Genomic DNA, 25,841 nt, shown 5'->3' with positions numbered 1-25,841 from the left:
ATTCTTGCGCCACTCTTATTCAACCTGTACATGCTACCAATGAGCCAAATAATGAGAGAACCAAATCTCTTACCACAGCTATGCAGACGACACGCAGATCTACTTAGCCCTATCGCCTAACGATTACAGCCCCATTGACTCCCTGTTCCAATGCATTGATGAAGTAAACAGTTGGATGTGCCAACTTTCTTCAGTTAAACAAAGACAAAACTGAAGTCAATGAGTTCGGAAATAAAGATGAAGTTCTCAAGGTGAATGCATACCTTCACTCTAGAGGTCAAACAACTAAAAATCAAGTCAGGAATCTTGGTGTGTCTCTAGAGTCAGACCTTAGCTTCAGTAGTCATGTCAAAGCAATAACTAAATCAGCATACTATCACCTGAAAAATATTGCAAGAATTAGATGCTTTGTTTCCAGTCAAAACTTATAGAAACTTGTGCATGCTTTCATCACCAGCAGGGTGGATTACTGTAATGGACTCCTTACTGGCCTTCTCAAAAAGACCATAAGACAGTTGCAGCTCGTACAGAACGCTGCCGCCAGGATCCTGAGCAGAACCAGAAAATATGAACACATCACACCAGTCCTCAGGTCTTTACACTGGCTCCCAGTCACATTTAGGATTGATTTTAAAGTATTATTACTGGTATATAAATCCTTTAATGGCCTAGGACCTCAATACATTGCAGATATGCTCGCTGAATACAAACCCAACAGATCACTCAGAACATTAGGATCACATCAACTAAAAATGATAATAATAAAAAAATATATATATAATAATATATTACCGGTAGTCATAAACATTAAAGTACTCAACATTACAAATGTTGTATGCATACTGCAAATTATGCTATCGTGAATATCAAAACTACATCTAAAGTAAAATTATAAGAATGTGCCTAGCAGTTAACCCTCTGGGGTCGGCAATCACGCCGGCGTGATCTGCTCGCTTTTTTTCTTATCAGTGAATCTCTTTTTGAATCTAAAAGAGATTCAAAATACTCTGTTGGTTTTGATCTTACATTTAAGTGTTTTACATCATTCGATCCAGTTAAGTTGCTATTTTTTTGTGTATACTCACAATAAAAACAAAGTGTTGTGTCTTTCGCCAAATAAAGAAAAATAAACATGATGCGAGTTCTGCCTTCTCTCAGTCAGTGAAGTCCATTCTGAAACGCGTCCGAAAATGAACTCAGCGAATACTTGTCACTCAGGAACGAGAGATTTGTCTTTATGAAGCTAGAATTCTCTTCTTTTAAATTAAGTAATTTATATAAAAAAAAACACATATTCTCAGTTTATGTCATCCGTTTGAAACCAAGGAGAGGCGCAGTTTTTCGTTCTCCCTTCATTATTTTTAATGAGCTGAGGCCGACACGCCCCCCGGCGCTATTCACATGCTAATAGTTTAGGTGATCTATATGCATCGCACACGCCCCCGATCAATGCCATGAAAACACTCAGTTTCTCATCAGATTCACGGATAGTTCATCACGTTTTGAGGATGGCACGCTTCTCCGGTAAAGTCGTCCTTCAGATGATTCTGGACAGCGAGGAAGAATTCACCTTTTCCTCAGAGAAAGACGATTGCAAATCAGATGACGAACGGCTTCATTTTCAAGAGCGAATTGATCCCGCCGAGGATACAAGTTCGAGTAAGTTGTTTAGTGTTATATCATTCTTTTTCTGATTATATAGAATGCATATGAATTTTCAGACTATATTTTACTTAGTTTTGGTTAGCTTTTGACATCTAACAGGAAAGATTGCCTTACAATATCCCTAACATTTGTGTATATGGTCGTGTAAACTGTTTCAATGTGATATTACTCTCTAAACATATTTATTTATTTTTTTCATCAAAAGTAGTCTATAACTTTATTTTTATTTTTTATTTTTTAAACAATTTTTATTATAAAGACAAAAGAAGTGTACACATTAAATCATTAAAGAGACAAGCATAGAGAAAACATTGTCTGCACTTTTGTCTTTTACACATTCTATTCCAACATAACTAAATGAGGAAAGAAAAAAAGAAAAAGAACCACAGCAACAACAGAGTAACCACCACCCCAAACCCACCCACCCAGGAGGATTAGAAAATATCGGCAGTCTCTACAAGCGATTATACTTTAAAAAAAAGAAAAACCCAGCAATTGTATGTCATCAATTATATATATATAAAAATAAAAACCTTAATTGAGAGTAGTATGAAAATATGCATACACATATCTACATAAAAACATATACGTACACATACGCCTGTTTATGAGGAGAGAGAGAAAAAAAGAAAAGAGAAAAAAGAAAAAAAAAGAAAGAAAAAAAAAACCTTGCACACCCATGATATATTTAGTCAGAATCTAGTGAGGATACAGAGTCGTAAAGATTTAAAATAGGGTTCCAAGTTTTATCAAATTTATCAGTTGAGCCCCGGGTCGAATATTTCAATTTTTCAAGTGAAAGGAATGACATCAGATCCTTTAACCAAGAGGTAGTTGGAGGGGGGGTTGGACACTTCCAATGTATCAAAATGCACCTTCTAGCAATGAGAGAAGCAAAAGCAATGACCTCTGCTTTCTGTCTTGTGATGGATGACGAGTGAAGCCCTAGACATGAAGTCAAAAAAAGAAGCCCAATATGAGAACAGTTTTGGGCAGCTAAAGAATGTATGGGTGTGATCGGCGGGAGAAAAGGAGCATCTGATACATGAGTCCTCTGTTTCTGGAAATAACCTATGAAGTTTAGCTTTGGTATAATGAATTCGATGAAAGACTTTTAGCTGAATGAGACTTAGCCGAGCACATACAGAAGTAGAATTAACTCTAGCAAGGGCCTCAGACCATAGCTCTTCCGATAACGTGATTTGCAGCTCATTTTCCCAAGTCATCTTTAGGTAGGAGAGAGAGGACGTACTAGATGAAAGTAACATGGTGTAGACAGAGGATATACGACTACCACCTGTAGGGGCTGACAATAAGTTCTCAACCAGAGATTTTCCTGGTAATTAAGGGAAACTAGGGAAGTTAGTCTTAACAAAATTGCGGAGTTGAAAATACCTGAATAAGCCTGTAGTATGCAGGTTAAATTTGGACATAAGATTGGTGAATGTAGCATTAAAATTATCAATAAAAATATCTGAAAAACAGGCCAGTCTTTCCATCTTTTAAAAGTGTGATCAATAGCTGGTGGTTAAAAACAAGTGATTGTTGCAAATAGGACTTAAGACAGATAGTGACTCCAACCGAAAATGTTGTCGAAATTGTTTCCAGATTTTTAAAGTTGATAGCACAATAGGATTTCTAGTATAATTGGAGGGACGCAGCGACAAAGGAACAAAGACAAGTGCAGGAAGAGAAGAAGAAAGACAAGTAGCAGCTTCTAGAGTACACCAGTTGACCTCCGGCGCATTACACCACAAGAAAATCTTAGAAATATTGGCGGACCAGTAATAAAAAAGAAAATTTGGCATAGCTAAACCTCCATCGCGTTTATTTCGTTGCAGGATAGTTTTATTCACTTTAGGAATTTTACCAGCCCAAATAAATGAGGAGATGATTTTATCTAGACATTTAAAAAAAGATTTTGGTAGAAAAAGAGGGAGAGACTGGAAGAGAAATAAAAGTCGCGGCAAAACATTCATTTTAATGGTCTCCACTCTCCCAACAAGAGAAAGGGGTAGGCTCCCAGCTAGCAAAAAGTCGTCTATTAGACGTTGAATAGACGTAAATCTTCAACGTCTAATTTCGGTCCACTGATGGTTGAAAATGAAAATTGAAAAGACGTCAAATTTGTCCGAATTTTCAACGTTGAAAACAGGTCCACATTAACATGCCATAACATATGAATGAAACAAAGCTTTAAAGGGTTATAATAACTTTATTTAAACAGCACATTTTAAATAGTGCAAACAGTCAAGTAACCAACAGATTTCACATTAGAGTCTGCAATAACATCGGTCCAGTAACCAACACAGATTTCAGAGTGCATTATCGGTCCAGTAACCAACACAGATTTCACAAGAGTCAGTGCAATAAACGTTGGTCCAGTAACCAACACAGTTCACTTTCCAAGAGTCAAAACAACTCTAAGAAAGAAAATGTACATTAAATGTCAAACTTTATTGCGACCTCCACCTCCAGCTCTCCCTGGAGCATGTTTAAGTGTCTCAGCCATGGCAGCCCTGATTTCCACTTCTGTGGCAGTTTTACTCCACTTCATTACTGCAGCTGCAAAAGAAAATATATTAGATGGTACATGAATAAACGTCTTACATCATTAAGGCCCCTACCACAAATTGTATCAATTGCATGGATTTGCATACCTTCCCAAAAAAAAAATACAATTGGTAAGCTAAATTAGATATATACAGTTGCTTCTCAAATTAGAATGTCATGAAAAAGTCAATGTCAGGAATTCAACTTAACAGGTGAAACTAATATATTATATAGACTCATTACATGCAAAGTGAGATATTTCAATCCTTTGTTATAATTTTGATGATTATTGGCTTACAGCTTATGAAACCCCCAATTTCAAAATTTTAGAAAAATTTAATATTACATAAAAAAAGAAGATTAATACAGAAATGTTGGCCCTCTGAAAAGTATAATCATGCATATGTACTCAGCAGGGGCAATTACAGGATTTAATAAATGGGGGGACCAAGAGAACTAGTGAGGGGGGGCCCATGGGAAATCAGAAAATTAAACTGAAAATAAGCACGATTTCAAAATTATAACAAAAATAAAGCCTTGAAACCTCTCACTTTGCATGTAATGAGTCTATATAAATTACTTTCACCTGTTAAAGGTCCAATATGTAGGAATTTTGTAATAAAATATTCCCAAATAACTTGAACAGTGTTATATATTTCCTGCAGTTGTGTGCTTAAAATATCCCAAAAGTCCCCAAACATTTTTGAATTTTAATTTTAAATAATTGTCCATCCCAGAATTTTTTTCACTTGTCGCCTGTCACTGACGTAATATCCGGTTCTCCCTGGTTTCTGCTGTATGGTAACCAGAGCCCTCTGATTGTAACCAAGGCGACAGACATGGACAACGGTGTCTATCTGCACGCTTGTTGTTTTTTTCAAACATTATGGACCATGGCAAGCAGACTTTAAAATAAAAAAAGGAGAACAAAAATGTGGATCAACATCAGCGCGGTGTTTTCGAGATGTCGAGAGCTCTACGTCCGAGACTAACTTCCACTTGACGTCGCTCTTATGTACTTAATTACACCAGTAAGAAAATGTACGTAAAACTAATCAATGTTATATAGTTTACATGATTAAATGTTAGAATATGATCTGTATTCTGATGTTGAAATTACTGCTATCTCATACAGACAAACTACACAGAATAACATTTTAACTTACAATACACTAGTTTAGTTTGAGCAAGTGAAACAGCGCTGCAAGTTGCATTCGTCTAATAAACTGACCTGCGAGTAGTAATTCAACACTTCCGTGTATTTCGGTAGAATTGTCAATATTCCTTTATATTCGCGGGACTCACGTCGTGTGTGTCTCTTAGCACTCACGACCTGCTTCATATCAGTCATGATAAAAACATCCATGTATTCACTCATCCATAAACATCATTAGGAAGGGTGTCACGATTCTCCAAATCCTCGATTCGATTACATTTTCAGATCTAAAGTCACGGTTCGGTTCGATTCTCGATAAAAAAAAATTCAAAAATGAAAGCACAAGCTTTCATAAAAGTCTTTATTTTTTTTAAAAAGCGAGATAGATGCTTGATTTAATGAGGCTGGGAGAAAACCCTGCTCAAATGACTCCTTATACATATCAAACAATAAGGGGGCTAACTGCGCTGAGAATTTCTTATAAAAGTCTAAGGGGAAGCCATCAGGCCCTGGAGCCTTGTTACACTGCATGAGACCAATGCAGGTGGTAATTTCATCTAGCCTGAGAGGCACATCTAATGTCTCCTCTGTTAATGTATTAATAGTGGGTATATTTAAATGATGTAGTAAAGACTCCATTAAGGAAGCATCAGAAGGAGGTTGAGAAGTATAAAGACTGGAGTAAAAGGAGGAAAAGACAGAGTTAATTTTTTGAGGATCAGTAACAAGCTCATTAGAATGGTTATCATAAATCTGCGAAATATAGCGTGATGCGGGAAGCAAGAAGACGGCCTGCTCTATCCCCATGTTCATAATAGGTGGCTCTAGTTCTTTTAATCAAATATTCGGCTTTATTTGTTGAAAGCAAATCGAATTCAGTTTGTAACTTTGAACGTTTTAACTTAACCCCCTGGGGTCTGAGGGGTTTTTGGGGCCCTTGAGAGGTTTTGACATGCCCTGACATTTGTGCTTATTTCAGCTACTTACAACATACCTTTGGCCAACACATAATTATGCTGTATTGCAGCACAAACTCTGCTACAATAATATGTGAGCAAAATGGAAGTTACATGTTTGCATTTTATAGAAAAAAAATATTATGCGTGGTTAGTAAGTTTTGGGAAAAAATTTGTCACTGCAATGAGCCCATATAACTCATACTGAATAGTTTGGCACAAGACTTTTGAGTTACCATTCTTGTAGGCTAGAATGTTTACTACAAAATGATGTGAAAATCATTCTGATCACTCTTTCACAAAACAACAATATAATGATTTAAACTTTGCAAGTCAGTTTTTGTGCCAGTACTGCTTTATGCGTAGGGGTGTTGATGGCCATGAATATGAATGAGGGGAGACAATAGACACTCCCCCATCCATGGCTAATGCCCCCATCACGGTGCTGTGAGGCAGAGAGGAGAATCTGAGAATGAGAGGACATTCAAAGGTTTTGTTTTTTAATCTGTTTTTATTGTAATTCCTCTATGTGGAGGAACTAAATGTTGTGCCTCACAAGACCACAGTGCTACCATACATATATAAACATATAGTACCAGTCAAACGTTTGGACACATTACCATTTTTAATATTTTTGGAAGATGGCTGCATTTATTTGATAAAAAATACAGAAACAACAGTAATATTGTGAAATATTATTACAATTTAAAATAATGATTTTCTATTTTAATATACTTTAAAATATAATTTATTTCTTTGATCAAAGCTGAATTTTCAGCATCCTTACTCCAGTCTTCAGTGTCACATGATCCTTCAGAAATCATTCTAATATCATGATTTGATAATCAGGTATTATCAATGTTGGAAACCGTTGTGCTGCTTAATATTTTTTTATAACCTGTGATATATTTTTTTCAGGATTCACTGATTAAAAAGAAAAGCATTTTTTTCAAAATAGAAATCTTTCCTAACAATATAACTGAACACATCCTTTAAAAATAAGAAAGAAAGGTAGTGTATACTGTTACAAACAGACTCATGGGTGAATGTGAGTAAACAGAGGTCACTTGCGGTCCAGTTTCCCGGGCAGGAATCACGCAGTCTGTGCAACCATGTCAACATCAGTCTCGGTTTTCCATGACAGGGTGGACTTGGACCTGTTGCTTGTTTGCCATGGCTCTCTTCGGGACAGGTGCTTGGACATGTTCATTGTCACATCTGTTGATAACACAATCAAAGAAACTGTATTATTATCGCTATCAATCACTATGGCCATGGATTAAGAAAAAGACAACCGATTTTGTAATTTCACACAAGAATAGGTAGGCCCTACTTGTATATTATGACGAGTATATTATGTATATTGTAAACACAATTACATTTCATCAGTAAAATATTACGTCTGTGCACTTACCATCATTCTCGATTGAGAACTGAACGACACCTGCGTGCGCCTCTGCTGGAGAAGGAGATCGTGATGCAAACACATTCCTAAAAAAATAAAAACAACTGTGTTAGCATACATTATCCAAAGATGGGCGATTAATGGGTATGGACGCACAATGCATGTAGTCTATATATCTGTTGATGGGCCATAGGACGGAGAAATATCTATTTATGGGCCATAACGTTAGATCGCGAGCTGTTGATGGCCATTATCTGCGCACGCATTTACAGCATTTCAAACATTTACACCTGCATTCACAATCATCTGTGGCAATATTATAGCGTGTGTCATAGGCTAACCAAAACCGAACATTTATATATAAAAATATAATGTCTAGTATTTAGACAGTATCACATTTTACCGGAGGCTGAAATATATTTGCACAAAATCATATTTACACCTAAGCAGATATTCGCAAAAGTCAGTATTTTTAGCATGATAATCAGTGTCATAAGCTAATCAAAACGGATTGAAATATAATACAAATATGTTTAGAGAGTAATATCACATTGAAACACGACCATATACGAATGTTAGGGATATTGTAAGGCAATCTTTCCTGTAAGATGTCAAAAGCTAACCAAAACTAAGCAAAATATAGTCTGAAAATTCACATGAGTTCCATATAATCAGAAAAGAATTATTTAAACACTAAACAACTTACTCGAACTTGTATCTTCTGTGGGATCAATTCGCTCTTGAAAATGCAGCCGTTCTCCGTCTGAGATGCAACCGTTTCTCTGAGGAAAAGGTGAATTCTTCCTCGCTGTCCATAATCATCTGGAGGACGACTTTACCGGAGAAGCGTGCCATCCTCAAAACGCGATGAACTATCCGTGAATCTGACGAGAAACTGCGTGTTTTCATCATGGCATTGATCGGAGGGCGTGTGCGATGCGTATAGATCACCTCAACTATTAGCATGTGAATAGCGCCGGGGGGCGTGGCGGCCTCAGCTCATTAAAAATAATGAAGAGAGAACGAAAAACTGCGCCTCTCCTTGGTTTCAAACGGATTACATAAACTAAGAATATGTGTTTTTTTATATAAATTACTTCATTTAAAAGAAGAGAATTCTAGCTTCATAAAGACAAATGTCTCGTTCCTGAGTGACAAGTATTCGCTGAGTTACAGTTCATTTTCGGACGCGTTTCAGAATGGACTTCCCTGACAGAGAGAAGGCAGAACTCGCATCATGTTTATTTTTCTTTATTTGGTGAAAGACACAACACTTTGTTTTTATTGTGAGTATACATAAAAAAAATAGAAACTTAACTGGATCGAATGATGTAAAACACTCAAATGTAAGATCAAAACCAACAAAGTATTTTGAATCTCTTTTGCACTGATAAGAAAAAAAGCGAGCAGATCACGCCGGCGTGATTGCCGACCCCAGGGGTTTAAGATCAGGTTTGGGATCGCTTGAATACTGTCTATCAACCTCTAAAATTGAACGGATAAGCTCTTGTTGTCGAGATTTTCTTGTCTTGGCTAAGTGAGCACTAAAGGAAATGATTCGACCACGAATAAACGCTTTAAATGTCTCCCATAGAAGAGAAGCCGACACGGTTTCGGTTTTGTTAGTCTCAATGAAAAAGTCTATATTTTTGGATAGAAATTCGCAGAAGTCAGTTCTGGCAGAAAGCCCTACATCGAATTTCCACTGAGGTCGGCTTTTAAAAGCGGGCAAAAAGGAGATATCTAACATATGCGGGGCATGATCAGAAATAACAATGGCGGAGTACTCTGAAGAAATAACCGAAGAAAGCAGGGCTTTATCAAGGAAGAAATAATCAATCCGAGAGTAAACATGGTGCACACTAGAGAAGAAAGAAAATACCTTGTCAGAGGGATGAAAAAAGCGCCAGGGATCTATGCAGCCTATTTGATTTGTTAGCGAAATTAGAGACCTGGACATAGCAGAAAGAGAAGAAGATTTAGTCGCAGATTTATCAAGATTATTATCAATAACACAGTTAAGGTCCCCTCCAAAAATAAGGTGATGAGTGTCAAGATTTGGGATTTTTGAGAAAAGCATAGACATAAAAGTAAGGTTATCCCAATTTGGGGCATATACGTTTACTAACACTACTGGAGTTTGAAAAAGAATACCACTGACGATTACAAAGCGGCCTTCAGGATCTGAAAGTACTTGCTCTGCTAGAAACATGACTCTTTTATGTATCAGAATTTGCAGTACCTCTGGATTTGCTATTAAAACTAGAATGAAATACTTAACCAACCCATTGTTTACGTAGTCTGGTGTGATCACCTGTACGCAAATGTGTCTCCTGAAGAATCATAATATCAGAGGACAGAGATTTTAGATGAGAAAAAACTCTAGAGCGTTTAATTTGGCCACCCAACCCACGTACATTCCATGTAATGATTCTAATATTGTGTCCAACCCCTCCCCCTTTAGAATTAACAGGGGGCTTATTCATAGAACTGCAAAGTAGAACATAATAATCTAAATTGGGTACAAAAGAAAAAAAACAATGCTTTTTTAAACTCAATCATGTTAGCGTGTGTAAGAGACAACATTAAAAGCCAAGTAAGACAAAATAATCCTCCATCAAACATAACCCCTGAACATACTCAGAACATAAAGAACAAAAACACATCATGCCAAAACGTGCACCGCATTTATACAACAGGCCCTTGATGTTGTTGAACGAAGCTCTCCTATTAGCCACCGAAACGCAGAAGTCCTCATAGAATTTGATTCTGTGTCCCTTGAAAGTAATTTCTTTTGACGATTTCGCAAAATTGAGCACAGCCTCCTCCTCTATGTAGCGATGGAATCTCACTATAATCGGACGGGGATTTTGACCTTGGCGGGGTTTGGGCCTTAAGCTCCGATGGGCGCGATTAAGCTCCGGTGTGGAGGGAAGAGCGGCGCCGGCGACCTCTGTGAATAAATCGGTCATAAACTGCCTGGTGTCCTTTCCCTCAATATCCTCCGGAAGACCAACCACCCGAATATTCTGCCGTTTGGACCGCGTAACGAGATCTTCCACGTTAGCTCTTAATGCGACATTCTCCTCCGTCGCCAACACCAACTTCGACTGAAGAGTACAGACCTCCTGCTCGAGATGTGTGATCCTGTCGCTGTGGTCGGATAGGCTAGTTTCCATATTAGTGATGGTAGTCGCTTGAGTCGCCAAGGTAGACCCAATAGAAGCAATGGATGAGTGAATGGATTCCAACGACGAATTCAGCAGCGCGGTGAGTTCCCCAGTTATGTTTCTCCTTAGTTTATCAAGTTCGCTCACCAGTGTATCAGTCGTTAGCGTGTTTGAGGCGTCGTCCGACATCTTGCCGCTTTCATGCCCAGAATTAGGCGCCTTGGTTTGAGGGTTGATTTTACCACCAGCTCGCGTACCCTTATTACTCATCAGGAACAAATAACGTTTACAAATACAAACAGAAGCACAAAAAAATAGCTGAAAAGCCCCAAATGTAGTGTTATAAGGAAGAAATACGAAATTTAAGTCGGAGCACTAACACCACGCGTCTCTCCACTACATGGCAAAACCGGAAGTCCTTCTCTAAACATATTTGTATTATATTTCACTATGTTTTGATTAGCTTATGACACTGATTATCATGTTAAAAATACTGACTTTTGCGTAATGTAGCTTATTTGCGAATATCTGCTTAGGTGTAAATATGATTTAGTGCAATTTTATTTCAGCCTCCGGTAAAATGTGATACTGTCTAAATACTAGACAGTAGACATTATATTTTTATATATAAATGTTCAGTTTTGGTTAGCCTATGACACTTATCTTGCTAAAATATTGCCACAGATGATTGTGAATACAGGTGTAAATGTTTGAAATGCTCTAAATGCGTGCGGTCTATATGGCCATCAACAGATACTCGCGGTGACGCGATCTATGGCCCATAAATAGATCTTTCTCCATCCTATGGCCTATCAACAGATATATATAGGCTACATGCATTGTGCTTCCATACCAGGGGCGGCGCTAGGGGTGGGCTAAGGGGGCTGGAGCCCCGAATGTTTTCCATAAAGCCCCGAATTATTCTTATTAAAGTAAGAATAAGGTAGCCTATACAATTGAATATGTGCTCGGGGTGAAGAATGGGTGAAGATTTTTTTTTCTATATTTCTTTATATTCTGCAATGTCTTGAAAAAATTTAAACACCAATGGCTGTAGGCCTCCGGTCCAAACTCAGCAACTTTAACACTGTCTACATGCTGCTGATGTTTCATAGACTTCTATCCATCACTGAAGGCCTCCACAAATTCCTGCAGAGGGAAACCGTAGACCTGGGACAAGCAGTTCAATACAAAACAGCAGTCTACGACTCTCTTAAAGAACAGCGCACAGCTCAGAGTGCTACAGAGCTTTTTTCAAAGACAAAGGCCTTGTGTGAGGTCAATAATATTCTAGAACCTTCTGCAGGTTTTAGACGGAAACAGAAGAGGCTTGATGATTTTGTGGTGGAAACAGCATGTAGAACAACCTCAGAAATCAGTTCATCACATGACTTCATGTGTACATTGTACTACCCTTGCCTTGACCGAATGTTGCAAGAGATTGACAACCGTTTCTCAGGAGTATGAGTAGATCTTATGAAGGGCATACAAGCCTGCCATCCAGCATCAGACAGCTTTCTTGATAAAGAATCTCTCAAGATTCTTGCCATACATTACAAAATAGAGTTGCAGTCAGAGGAGCTCCTGGTGGCAAAAAACTTCTTGAACAGAAGGAAGGAGAAAGAAGTAATTCCTGACATAGTCAGCGTGTTCAAGATGCTAAATACTGACATGTTCCCCACACTGAATTCAGTATTTCAAGTAGCACTGACAATCCCAGTTAGTAGCTGCAGCTGTGAACGTTCCTTTAGTGCAGGGGTAGGGAACGTCGGTCCTGGAGAGCCATAGCCCTGCAGAGTTTAGCTCCAACCCTGATAAAAACTCACCTGATTGTAGCCTTAATGATCCTAAAGACATTGATTAGCTGGTTCAGGTGTGTTTGATTAGGGTTGGAACTAAACTCTGCAGGGCTATGGCTCTCCAGGACCGACGTTCCCTACCCCTGCTTTAGTGCCTTGCGTCAACTGCATACATGGTTAAGAAACACAATGGAACAAGACCGGCTTAACCACCTGGCAGTGATGTCCATAGAGATGGAGAACTTGACTGCTGTTGACCCTGACAGGGTGATAGACAGACTTGCCCAAATGATATCAAGACGATACAGTCTTAAACTACCACCATCAACGCAATAAAGAACCATGTTCAGACAGAAACGGGATAGAGGAGAAAGGCAGATAAAAAACAATTTACAGTAATCATTAGTTACTTCATTACCAATAAGATTAGTTTTTTTTAATTGCATTCATTCATATTTGTGTGACCGGATGAATTGGTTTTGTTAGGATCTAGACACCTATGTAGGCTATCTATACCTACTCCCTTCCTCCAGAGGGAGTCTGTTGCAGGCTAACCTCCTTTGCTTAAGTTCCACTCGGTTCCTATAGGGTGTGGTTGGATCTAGGAAGTGGTTAAAAGCTGCGTGCAGAGTTGAGGGATTGTTTTTAGTTGGCCTGGTTAGCGTGCGTCAAGTGCGAGCTGGTAAAAGTTTGTCACACTGGAATCAGAACTCTCATTCTTCTGCGTCAAGCACAACTTGTTAAAAGTTGGACGGGAGTAATTCATTCACACTGGTCGGCGCATCGCCTTTGTTTGCAGCTGAAAGCAGGGACGGTATAAGCGTCTATTATTGTCAGTATTTAATATACAAAGCATGATGCCTACCGATGTAGTTAAGTCACATGTTAAAACGTCTCTCTCCTTGTTCTCAGCTTTTCGTCCACACTGGCGACGTATTGCTGTTTGTAGCTGTAAACGGGGACGGTAAGCATCTGTTGTTGACTGTTGCGTGCAATTTAGAAAGCTTGTTAATCGAAGACGCACTTTAACAGAGCTATCCTCCTCATTCTCAGCCTCCTTGGTCTCAAACGGGAAGATTAGTAGCCGAGCAGAGCACTAGTAGTTAATGCAACTAAGAGCGGGCATCCTTAGTGCAAGGTAATTCATTAATGTAATTACATAATGATTTAACTCATAAATGTGGGATATACTGTGCGATTGGTTTGTGGTTTCCCTGCTTAAACGTGTTGAATTATTGCTGTGGGTAAAAATAGATTTTATATATTTATTTGGTGTGATAGGTTGTAAGTGTGATATTATTCCGTGTGAAATACTATTTTGTAACTCAGGGAAGGACAACATAAATAGAAAGAAACTTCTACAGTTGATTTTATGCTATGTGTGCTTGCTTATGGTATGTTTGTGTTGTGTTACAGAAACGGAGTGCTTCTGGGTGTAATTGCCGCTTTTCCCCCCTATTGTAATTGTATCAATTATACTGTACCTCCAAGGTTTATTGTATATTTTGTTTATTTGTTTTGTTTGTTTTGTTATTTCCTTTTCGCCTTTTTCTTTGAAGGGTCTGACAAACATTATTGTAACATTGTGCAGCACTTGCCCTAAGCCAGTCTCTAGCTTAGATGTGGTGTGGTTTCACACGTGTTTTGAGCTTGCTGTGTACAGAGTTTTCCTATTGGGGGTGCTGTGCTAACTGAGATTGAGGTATTTAATGCACTGTGTTTCTGTGTGATAGCGAGGCCTTGCTGTTGGCCATTTGTGTGCCTCTGGACAGTATTATTGGTCAACCTTTAATATTTTAACCACATTAGTGGTGATAATAAACTGAGATAAATTTTTGTACACCAGTCTTTCCCTCTTTTTGAATCCTCTAAGATACCTGTTGAAGGGAACCAAGTAATGCTATTAAAGAATCTTTAACATAATGTTAAATTTGTAAATCTTTTTTTTTTTTCAAAATACAATTGTTCATTTGAAAAAAAAAAAACTTTTCGGACCATATGGACTAATATTAATTAATGTTTAAACATTTTAACTATTACACTAACTATTGTTAACAAAAACAATTTTACTGTAAAGCATTGTCACAAAAAGAAAATTCAAAGCAAATGAAAAAGGCAAATACGCAAATTAGTGGGCGCACTTTAAGAGGAGAATAGTGTAAAAGGGTATAGGAAGAAAAAAGAGTGGGGAGAGTGGAGAAAAAAAGAGAAATAAGTGGAGAAGATGTATGGAGGAGATTAAATATAATTGGAACCAAGAAGAGGAATAAAGACATTAGATTAAGGAGAAGATGACAGTAGATAGAAGAGAAAAGGAGTGGAGAGAGGCAAGGAGACAGCAGCCCAAATCAAAAGGAGAGCTGTTATGATGAGAAGAAAAAAACGATTGAGAGAAGAGGAAAGCAGACAACAAAAAAGCTAGGACAAGACTTTGTGGCAGCAACAGCACAGGAATGATGCACAGACTTCAGTAGAGGGTAAGGTTTATCGGCAGTGCTAGACTGAATAACTTGAATCTGTTTACTGTAATGCATTTAAACAGAGAGATACGGTCCTTTGACTGGTATATCTTTGTAGAATATGAGTATGTCAGTGAAATGCTTAATGTTTTCTTCTCATCCCTGTTCTACCAGGACTAGTGTGACCAGTCAGGCTTGATTGGAAAAGAAAAGAAAACCGAGACAAAGACAAAAAGTGAGATATAGACAATATCAGCAGAATAGTATGGAAAAGAAATGGACTGATTTTCCTTCTATCAATTGCTATAGCAGTGCGCATTCTGAATTTGACCTGTGCTGTTCCCTTTGTTTGTAAATCCAGCATCTTGTAATGTCTGGCATTCTTACTTTGGAATGCATTATTGCTTTTTTCTCTTGATGAGTATGATCATTTGTAGGCAAGAAATAAAAGCTTGGTCCCATGGTGTCGCTGTTGTAAATTTTAAACCTGTTCATTTTCAGTATTAACGATAATTGTGGATTGATGTTTTCAGTTTAACTCGGTGTAACATTGTGACTTTTTTATTTTAATAAGCGAGAAAGAATTACCTTGTTAAAAAAACATATATAAATACATTAAATTTGTATTTTTGTTTTGTTTAGCCTATCCTGTGTATCCTGACACATACATGGATTTCTCTGGGCTAAGCCCCAGATATCCACTCACCCTAGAACCGCCCCTGGTCCATACCCATTAATCGCCCATCTTTGGATAATGTATGCTAACAGTTGTTTTTATTTTTTTAGGAATGTGTCTGCATTACACTCTCCTTCTCCAGCACCGCAGAGGGGCACGCAGGTGTCGTTCGGTTCTCAATCGAGAATGATAGTAAGTGCACAGACGTAATATTTTACTGATGAAATGTAATTGTGTTTACATCGCCATAATATACAAGTAGGGCCTACCTATTCTTGTGTGAAATTACAAAAACTGTTGTCTTTTTTTTAAATCCATGGCCATTAGTGATTGATAATGATAATCATACAGTTTCTTTGATTGTGTTATCAACAGATGTGACAATGAACATGTCCAAGCACCTGTCCCGAAGAGAGCCATGGCAAACAAGCAACAGGTCCAAGTCCACCCTGTCATGGAAAACCGAGACTGATGTTGATACGGTTCCACAGACTCCGCGATTCCTGCCCGCACGGGAAACTGGACCGCAACTGACCTCTGTTGACTCACATTCGCCCATGAGTCTTTTCAAACTTTTTTTTTCAGAAAGTGCTGTGTCAACTCGGTGCCACAACACCAATGCTCAGGCTGCCAAGGTAACTGCAAAGGGCTGCAAATATAAATGGACAGATGTCAGCATCAGTGAGATGTACCGCTATATTGGGCTGGTGTTTTACATGGCCATGGTGAAGGTCAGCTCCATCAGGGACTACTGGCGGCAAATCAGGTTATATCAGCTTATACAGTTATATAGGTATATGTATAATTTTATATAGGTATCCGTCAAAAGTTTGCAAACATTTTTTTTTTTTTTAGAAGAAGTCTCTTATGCTCATCAACTCTGCGTTTATTTGATAAGAAAATACAGAAACAAACAGTAATATTGTGAAATAGTATTACAATTTAAAATAGCCTAACTGTATAGTTTAAAATGTTATTAATTTCTGTGATTCATCATTACTTCAGTGTCACATGATCCTTCAGAAATCATTCTCGTATGATGATTTTTTTTTTAAATCGGTGTTGGAAACAGTTGTGTTGCTTAGTATTTTTTATAACATGTGATAGTTTTTTCAGGATTCTTTGATGAATAAAAGATATTAAAGAACAGCATTTATTTAAAATCTTTTGTAACAGTATACACTACCTTTCTTTCTTTTTTTGAAAGGATGTGTTATATTTTTAGGAAAGATTTCTATTTTGAATAAATGCTTTTCTTTTTAATAAGTGAATCCTGAAAAAAGTATCACAGGTTATAAAAAAATATTAAGCAGCACAACGGTTTCCAACATTGATAATACTGTCACGTTTCATGGACTTTCTGTTTGTTTTCAATGTCATTAGTTTCTTCATCATCATTAGTTCAGTTCTGTCACCTGTGTTTAGTTAATTAGTCAATCTTCATCATCACCGTCACCTGTCGTCACCCATTGTCATATGTGTATTTCAGTTCTCCCTTTTCACTCTTCAGTTGTTGGTCAATGTTTGTTTGGTTCAGTGTTAGTGTATGTTTGAGCATACGCTCTCTGTATTGTACCATTTGTTGTATTTTGCCTTCTGGAAATTAAATCTTTGATTTAGTGGTAGTTATTCGTCTGCCTCCTTCATCTCCAATCCCAAGCCTGACAAATACCTGATTATCAAATCATGATATTAGAATGATTTCTGAGGGATCATGTGACACTGAAAACTGGAGTAAGGATGCTGAAAATTCAGCTTTGATCAAATAAATAAATAATATTTTAAAGTATATTAAAATAAGAAAATCATTATTTTAAATTGTAATAATATTTCACAATATTACTGTTGTTCCTGTATTTTTGATCAAATAAATGCAGCCTTCTTCCAAAAATATTAAAAATGGTAATGTGTCCAAACGTTTGACGGGTACTATATGTTTATATATGTACGGTAGCACTGTGGTCTTTTGAGGCACAACATTTAGTTCCTCCACATAGAGGAATTACAATAAGAACAGATTGAAAAACAAAACCTTTGAATGTCTTCTCATTCTCAGATTCTCCTCTCTGCCTCACAGCACCGTGACGGGGCATTAGCCATTGGGGGAGTGTCTATTGTCTCCCCTCATTCATATTCATGGCCATCAACACCCCTACGCATAAAGCAGTGCTGGCACAAAAACTCACTTACAAAGTTTAAATTGTTATATTGTTGTTTTTTGAGTGATCAGAATGCTTTTCACATCATTTTGTAGTAAACATTCTAGCCTACAAGAATGGTAACTCAAAAGTATTGTGCCAAACTATTCAGTATGAGTTATATGGGCTCATTGCAGTGACAATTTTTTCCCCAAAACTTACTAACCACGCATTATATTTTTTTCTATAAAATGCAAACATGTAACTTCCATTTTGCTCACATATTATTGTAGCAGAGTTTGTGCTGAATACAGCAGAATTATGAGTTGGCCAAAGGTATGTTGTAAGTAGCTGAAATAAGCACAAATGTCAGGGCATGTCAAAACATCTCAAGGGCCCCAAAAAACCCTCAGACCCCAGAGGGTTAAAAACAAGGAGAAAAGACCAAATATGAGTGAGATATATCTGTACAAATTCAAATGTTTTCAGTTCCATCAGTGATTATTAATTAATAAATATGTTATAATTAAACTGGCAAATCACAGATGCAGGATTCCATTCTATTAATTTATTTATTTAAAGAATTATCCTTTTAATGTCTTCATTAAGATTTTAACTTGCCACATTATGTTGCTTTAATTGATCTATTGATCAATTAGCATGTTATGATGAATCTGGCAAATCAGAGATGTAGGTTGACTTCTAATACTTACAACAATCAGATGGCAATCGACACTGAGAAAAAAAAAGAGAGAAGATAATTAATTTCATGGTATAAATTCTCAAAGTTTATAAAGGCTCTGATGAATACATAATCCACATTAAGATGCATTTTCATTCTTGAGAATAATAAAAACCACAATGCTACTAATAATAACTATTATTATTATTATTATTATTATTGTTTTATTATTGTTATAGTTGTGTTATAGTTACTAAATGAGAGATGATCGATTTAATTATAGAAGGTTTATTAGCCTCTTGTCTCTCTCTCTCAGCCAGCGTGTGTGTGAGAGAGAGAGAGAGAGAGAGTGAGAGGGAGCTCATTGTTTTTAATCTTCAGTGAATTCATGCCAGCAAGGATTGCTGGAAATTTAAACTGTTCTTTATCTTATTGATTTTTGTGCAGAACCAGCTTGCCCAGAGTTTTGCGCAGCCGTTTGCAGTGTGATGCAGCAGATGTTTCCTTTGCAAGGAAGTGGAGCCTGATGTTGGTGTAGCTGTCTGCAGTGTACTTAATAAGAAGGAAAATATGATTGTTGTATGGTTCTAGGTTGAACATGTGTGCCTCAAGTTCCTTAAATGCAGAGCCACCATGGAGTTCCAGAACCTGTGTGGATAGTCTGGTTTTAAATTTGCTGTCCAATTCTGAGATGTGCCTTGTGAGGTAAGTGCTGTTGAATACACTTCTCAGCTGTTTTGCAGATTTTTAGGACACTGTCTGATGGTCTGATAAGTCCACCTCGTGACTTCATGTTGATGAGGGTGTGTCCAAACTCATCTAGGAAGAGCTCTCTACACTGAGTGCTGATAAACAGGTAGGGCAATGAATCTTCTTTGTAGCTGTTCTGACTACGAAGCCAGCTATGTATCCGACCACAGCCTCTTTAAACATGGACAGACTGGGAAGGCTTGCGATGACATATGTTTCCGTGTTCTCTTCAGCTTCAGGTTGCATGTCGCTTCGCCGAAATGACAACATATCAGAAGGTGTTGCCTCCAGTACCACTGTGCTGTCCAGTGGAGAGCAGTTGCCACTGGCTTTGATGGCATGTCTCACTACCATTCTTTTGAATGCTGACTTAAACTGCCTCGCTGTGGGATTGTTGTTGCATCCATCAGCTGAGCGAATGGCAGAAAAAAAAACAGCTCAAGGTGGTCCTGGCTAAATTTGTAGGTCAGCAGATATTGTAACTGCGATGTCGGTGGTCTCACATACATGTCATATAATTGTTTCAAACTTTTTATTGCCACCAGGAAGCCAAGGAAGGCAGTTTTTTTGCCTATTTCAACAAGGGTTCATCTGTTAATGTCTGGCTCTTTCAATCCACTAATGTAATTGTAAGCTTCCATTAAGAAAGCCATGTTGGTGTTTTCATTAACGGACCTCAGGGGACTTTTAAATGGAATTCACCAGATCAAAAAGGCGGTCGAATGTCTCCAGGAATTGACATGCCTGCTCACAGCCAGCAAACTGGGGGAGCTGCAGGTGTCGCTCGCAGAACCGGAGGGCATCTGCCACACTGGCGCTTAGGGTCTGTGCAGCAAGGTTTACCTTTATTTTTTTGACTTTGCCAATCTATATGAGCTGATCTCAGTTTGGTGCCTAGATGTAGCCCTTCGTCCTTTTGCAGTCGGTGTAAAGACTTGATGTATTGCCATTTTATGCTCTTTCCATTGGGATCTACAATAATGCCACAGGACCCCAAGATGTTGCGTACCAGCTTTAGCATATGACAGAGATCTAAGATGGCATGGATCCTTCTGTGGCTGTGCGATGGATCTGGGAAACTGGGGTTCAGGTTTGTGAAATGCAAGTCTGCCCCAAGGTCCTCGAGCATGGAAAAATGTGTTGATGGACCATCACACGTCAGGGATACCACCCTCACTCCCACATCTTACAAATTATGGATGCATTGCCGCACCAGAGTAGTCCCCTCTGGCCCAGTCATTCCATGTGTTAAACAAATATGCCACTGAAGCTTTCCAGTGGTCATGGATGCAGACAGCCATCAATACAAGTACCTCTGTTGCCATTGGTATGCCTTCATTTGTTATTGTTGTGCCAATGTCTACATACGTAGTACATATAAGTAAAGTTTAATGTTTAAATGCCAGTACAAATTACTACCTTATTGATAGTTAGCTAGATACTTTACAAGCGGCTAGCAGTTGTCTAACTGAACCGGACCTGTAATTTAACAATTGTTAGTTTGGTTGTCGTCACCGGCATTTCTTTTATAAATAACTAGTCAAGTTGTACTAAGTAATTTAACGTTAATATTATACCATTCACAGCGTTATTCATAGCTTTCTCGTCTTTTTTAACAGGGACCAAGGAACAAACGGAGGCGTTTATACGTCTCCGTGTAGAAAATAAGCAGCTGTTTACCGGGGGGAGAGACACCGCGGCGAACGGATATCGGTGAGAAGCAAATTATTTAATCTTCAGAAGTGATAGCTGTGTAATCTTCTTTTTATCCCCCCCCCCCCCCATTCACATAGGCTTATTTATTTATTTAAGACTGACTGAAGTGGCATTTAAGTGTTGTGAACTAAGGACAACATTGACGTCAACCCAAAATCGCTGCCCTGAACCACTGGTACATTTTATTTTAGGCTTATTAAACCATTTATATTAAATAATTGTGTCCATGTGGTCAACAGCTGAGTTCTTGTCAAATTGGTGGAGGCCCTCCAAGTAAACCTTGCCGAAATAGTAAAGGAGATACTTGGAACGGCCAATCCTTCCAGGATTGAAGAAACATGTTTGCACTGTTTTCTGCATGTGAATGTAGTGTGGATGATGCTGGAGCCGGTTCATCAGATACTTCTTCTCCTGTATCATCTCAGGACATCTCCTTGTGTCCTCCAGATGAGTCTTCTGCCTCACAAGACACTGGGTTTGCACAGGGCGCAGCCCCTGAGGACGACATTGAGTCTTTTAAAAGAAAAATGCTCAAATTTCAAATTGAGCTGCTGGAAATTCAGAACTAATATTATGCCCTAAAATGGAAAAAAAAAAAATACACTATTTTATTTACACTAAGCATATGTACAATCATTGAGTAATGACAAATGTGTGCGTTGTTACTTATTGTGTACAAGTTTAGTAAAGCAGTCCCTTACTGATGCTCTCCCTGAAATGCTTTGTAATGTGTGGTCGGTGGTATTGTGTAATTTATCTACTGTTTTTGATTGATCTAGTAATCTGGAGATAAAAGAGCGGCTTTGGGGAATAATTCTCATAGTGAAGTTGAAATGACCCAGTAGAGACAGAATATCCTTTTTTGATAGGGTGGTTGAATGGGAGAAGGATTCTCTGATGTGCTGCAATTTCTCTGAAGGTAGAGATGCTTGCATTTTGTTTGAGTCTAGTGTGATTCAAATCCAAAACTTGACCTAGGACCTTTGGTTTTTTCTTTGGATAGAGGAATTGGCTGTTTTGAAAAAAAGTCTCTTTAAGCAAGTTGATGCAATGGGATGGATTAGATGCCAGGTTGGGATAGGAATAGTTAGAAGTGAGGAGATGGGGTGGTTGAGGGATGCTGGAAAACTGTCATAGAATGTGATGTAGCACACATGTGCTAATTCAAAGAACCACACTCCACATAGTTTTGTAAAATCTTTATTTTGTTTGTTTTACTGTAGTGGCATTCACATGAAAGGTGCACATTCCATGGTGACTGTCATCAAAGTGGAGCATGCAGGTGAACTTACACAAACAATGTTTGTTTATTAAGGCGAGACACGGCAGGCAAAAACATCGTTTTTTTTTCACTGGTCAATTTTGAGATTTTGGGCTATTTGTCTTCAATAACATGTTTTCTTTCAGACTTGTGCTGAAAAAAAGTCCAAAATACACATTTTGGTCTTTATTTTACTACACTTTGTCTAATTGCGTCAGTAGATTTCTCTGAAATTCAACAAAAGTTGCCGTTCTAAATCAACGCGCTGCTCCGCGATCTCTGTGTTCTTCCTTTAATCACGCACATGTCTGGAAAGCTCTCTCTCTTCTGTACAATGCTGTCGGATCCAAATATGGTAATTTCCTTTTAATCAGTAACCAATCGTGAAAGTAAAATGGGCATTTAACCCTAAAAGCGAAATCTCATTGGCTGATGTCAATTTCTGACAACCTGATTCGTTCAGATGCATCACGTGACGCGCTCTGACACTCAGATGTGTGTTTTTGACTGTTTTTCTGCTCAGTTGAAGGCCATAAATGCTGTGTTTATAAGTTTTGATGTGATTTAGGTCGTTTGTATTGTTGTTGCTAATGATTTGATAAGATATTGTGTCAGTAAATAGTTGTTTCCACTAAAAAAGTATGATTTTTTACATTACAAATCTTTAAATGCCTTTTTCTCAAAATGACTTTTCTCTCATACTCCAAGTCCGAAATCTCCTCTTCAGTAGCACCTATACACACCAAACTTTCCAGTCTTGTACCTAGTTATATTATGAAGACAATTACAGAGGGATTTGTAAATATATTATTCCTAGCCTGATTTATATAACATTTTATTCCAAAAAACATGGCGAAAATAAATTTTTTAAGGCTATTGACAGTATATTCTGTTTTACAGGATAACAAAAGTAGATATCCATAAATCCCTCTGTAATTTTTTTCCCATCTAATATGTGAACACAATGAAAAAAGAATTTTGAACCTGGCTTTATCCAATTCTGAGATTTCGTTTTTTAAAATATAGGCAAATTAGCGCATATTTAATTAGATAATGCTTAATTTGCATATTTAAACAATAAATTACAGAAAACTTGTAATACATTTTTTTTCTCATCTTAATGTAGGTAATCAACTGGGAAAGTTTCATGGTGATATCTGCTAGTTACAAATATTTCCCTATTCACCTGTAGTGTCTCGCCTTAATGTGTATGTTTATTTGTCTTACCGGTTCCTGGAAATGCCTAGTAGGAGGGGCCTGCGAACAGGAAACAGGTTATATGTCATCCTGAAGGGGAGGAGTTGGTCTAATAAGGATATTTAGACCTAAATGTCATGAATGTGTATGTGTTTGAAAGTTTTCTAAATCGTAATGCAACTTGTTAAACTGCATATATTATAAAATTATTGTTTGTAGGGTTGCAAGTACACTGTGAAACATTAATTGTACAGCTAGTAACTAATGAAGAGTTATGATTGGTCAGTTTGAAAAGGAAGTAGGTGGTCAAAACTGTAAAAGAACAGATGAAATGTTTGGAAGAGAAGGGAAGGTGTGTTTGTTGGATTAGTAGCCAACCATGTAACTGTTTTTTTTTCCCTTTGTGTTTTTCTTTGTTTTTGTTAAATATTGACTTTGAACCGTTTTTGTTTTGTTTGTTTTCTGAAGTTTAACTTGGACTTACAATGGACTTTTTGCTTTGGACTTTGTTGCACCTTTTTGGAATTTGTGGCACCCAGAATTAAAATGAAAACTTTTCCATGGACATTTTTGAAGTTTCGCCATTTTTTTTTGCTGCCTGTTTAGCCACTGCACTGACCATCCTACAACATAGAACAGAGGTAAGTTTGCTGTATATATACCTCCTGATGCTAATTAACACTAGAACTACCGGAATTCCAAAACTACTAGAACGACCATAGGGTCATTTTGACCGTTCATACTTTGACGTTCATAGGCTATGGCCGTACTGAACGTCATTTTCGTCATGTCATATCTACATTGGAACCTTCTTTTTATGTTTTCCAATGAAGCTTTTAATTCCTGTCATCATGTTATGACGCATTCGCTCTTAAAACAAGCACAAAAGAAAGATTGCCCCGATAGGTGCTGCCTCTCTATTTGAGGAAAGTTTTGCGTCAATTTTTATTTTTTTCACCACACTCACAACGTGAAAAGACATGCAAAAAATGTCAGGAAACATCAAAGCTTCAGCCCCTTAGCCTACAGCCGTTTGTAAATAAGTTCAATAATCAATACAAAATCTAAAAATAAATGGATCTACAATGTTACGGTAGGTAGGCTAATAATAAAGACAAGGACACATTTAAATTCAAATGTGAAAATGTCACAGGTCGAGGTGGGCCAAGCCAGACTGCACCCACCCCTAGACCAGGATCACCCTGAGGAGCGTATCAAAGGAGGAGGCAGGAGACAGGAATAAAAAGAATGACAGGCTTTATTAAATATAAAAACAATTTGAAAATCCTAAACTAAAATTCCTCTTCCTTCCTCTTCCCAGGAATCCAAGGCAAGTGGGGGGTCAGGCTCACTTCCTTCTGGCGCTGGTGCCAACTCGCAGTGGTAGGTACTGAACAGGAGGGTATCACAGGTGAGTAAATGAGTCAGGCTTACTTCTTTCTGGCGCTGGTGCCAACTCACAGTGGTAGGTACTGCACGGGTGGGTATCGCAGGTAAGTAAATGAGTCAGGCTTACTTCATTCTGGCTCTGGTGCCAACTCGCTGAACAGGTGAGTATCACAGGTGAGTATCGCAGGGGAGTAGGTGGATCAGGGCTCACAGGAGTTGTAAAGGGTGGGCACTTCGCACCATACAGGTGGGTTTCAGGGCTACAGCAGACTCAAGTCGCCAGCGGAGCGGGGCTTTGGCTGGCACAGACAGAATCAACACTTCAAATAGAGGTGAATAGCTCTCACATGGGTGGCAGGAGACAGAGTCAATAGCTGAACAGGGCTTTCACTGGGACAGACAGCATTCAAACTTCAAGCAGAGGTAAACAGTTCTCACGTGTGTTGCAGGGGACAAAGTCACAAGCTGAGCGACGTTCGCTGGAACAGACAGAATCAACACTTCAAATAGAGGTGAACAGCTCTCACATTGGTGGTAGGAGACAGAGTCATAAGCTGAGCAGGGCTTTCACTGGAGCAGACAGCACACAAACTTCAAGCAGAGGTAAACAGTTCTCACGTGTGTTGCAGGGGACAAAGTCACAAGCTGAGCGACGTTCACTGGAACAGACGGAATCAACACTTCGAATAGAGGTGAACAGCTCTCACAGGGGTGGCAGGAGACAAAGTCATAAGCTGAGCAGGGCTCTCACTGGGACAGACAGCATAAACTTCAAGCAGAGGTAAACAGTTCTCACGTGTGTTGTAGGGGACAGAGTCACAAGCTGAGCGACGTTCACTGGAACAGACGAAATCAACACTTCGAATAGA

At 38.2% G+C, this 25,841-nt stretch overlaps 2 long non-coding RNA genes across 2 annotated transcripts; both read left to right on the top strand.

The window, feature by feature from the left end:
* The first annotated feature begins 12,911 nt into the window (after positions 1–12,911).
* Positions 12,912–14,498, top strand: LOC307004255. The gene is made up of 3 exons (XR_013798958.1): positions 12,912–13,668; positions 13,758–13,842; positions 14,121–14,498. It is a non-coding gene; the product is annotated as an uncharacterized lncRNA (long non-coding RNA).
* Positions 14,499–14,947: 449 nt separating this feature from the next.
* On the top strand, positions 14,948–21,287 carry LOC307003886. Its single transcript, XR_013798864.1, has 8 exons — positions 14,948–15,181; positions 15,338–15,398; positions 15,950–16,031; positions 16,215–16,605; positions 19,107–19,515; positions 19,643–20,736; positions 21,029–21,122; positions 21,222–21,287. It is a non-coding gene; the product is annotated as an uncharacterized lncRNA (long non-coding RNA).
* The last annotated feature ends 4,554 nt before the right edge of the window (positions 21,288–25,841 follow it).

The sequence above is a fragment of the Phoxinus phoxinus genome (assembly GCF_949152265.1).
Source record: "Phoxinus phoxinus genome assembly, chromosome: 9".
NCBI classification, from domain to species: domain Eukaryota; kingdom Metazoa; phylum Chordata; class Actinopteri; order Cypriniformes; family Leuciscidae; genus Phoxinus; species Phoxinus phoxinus.
This window is presented reverse-complemented; position numbering and strand designations above follow the sequence as displayed.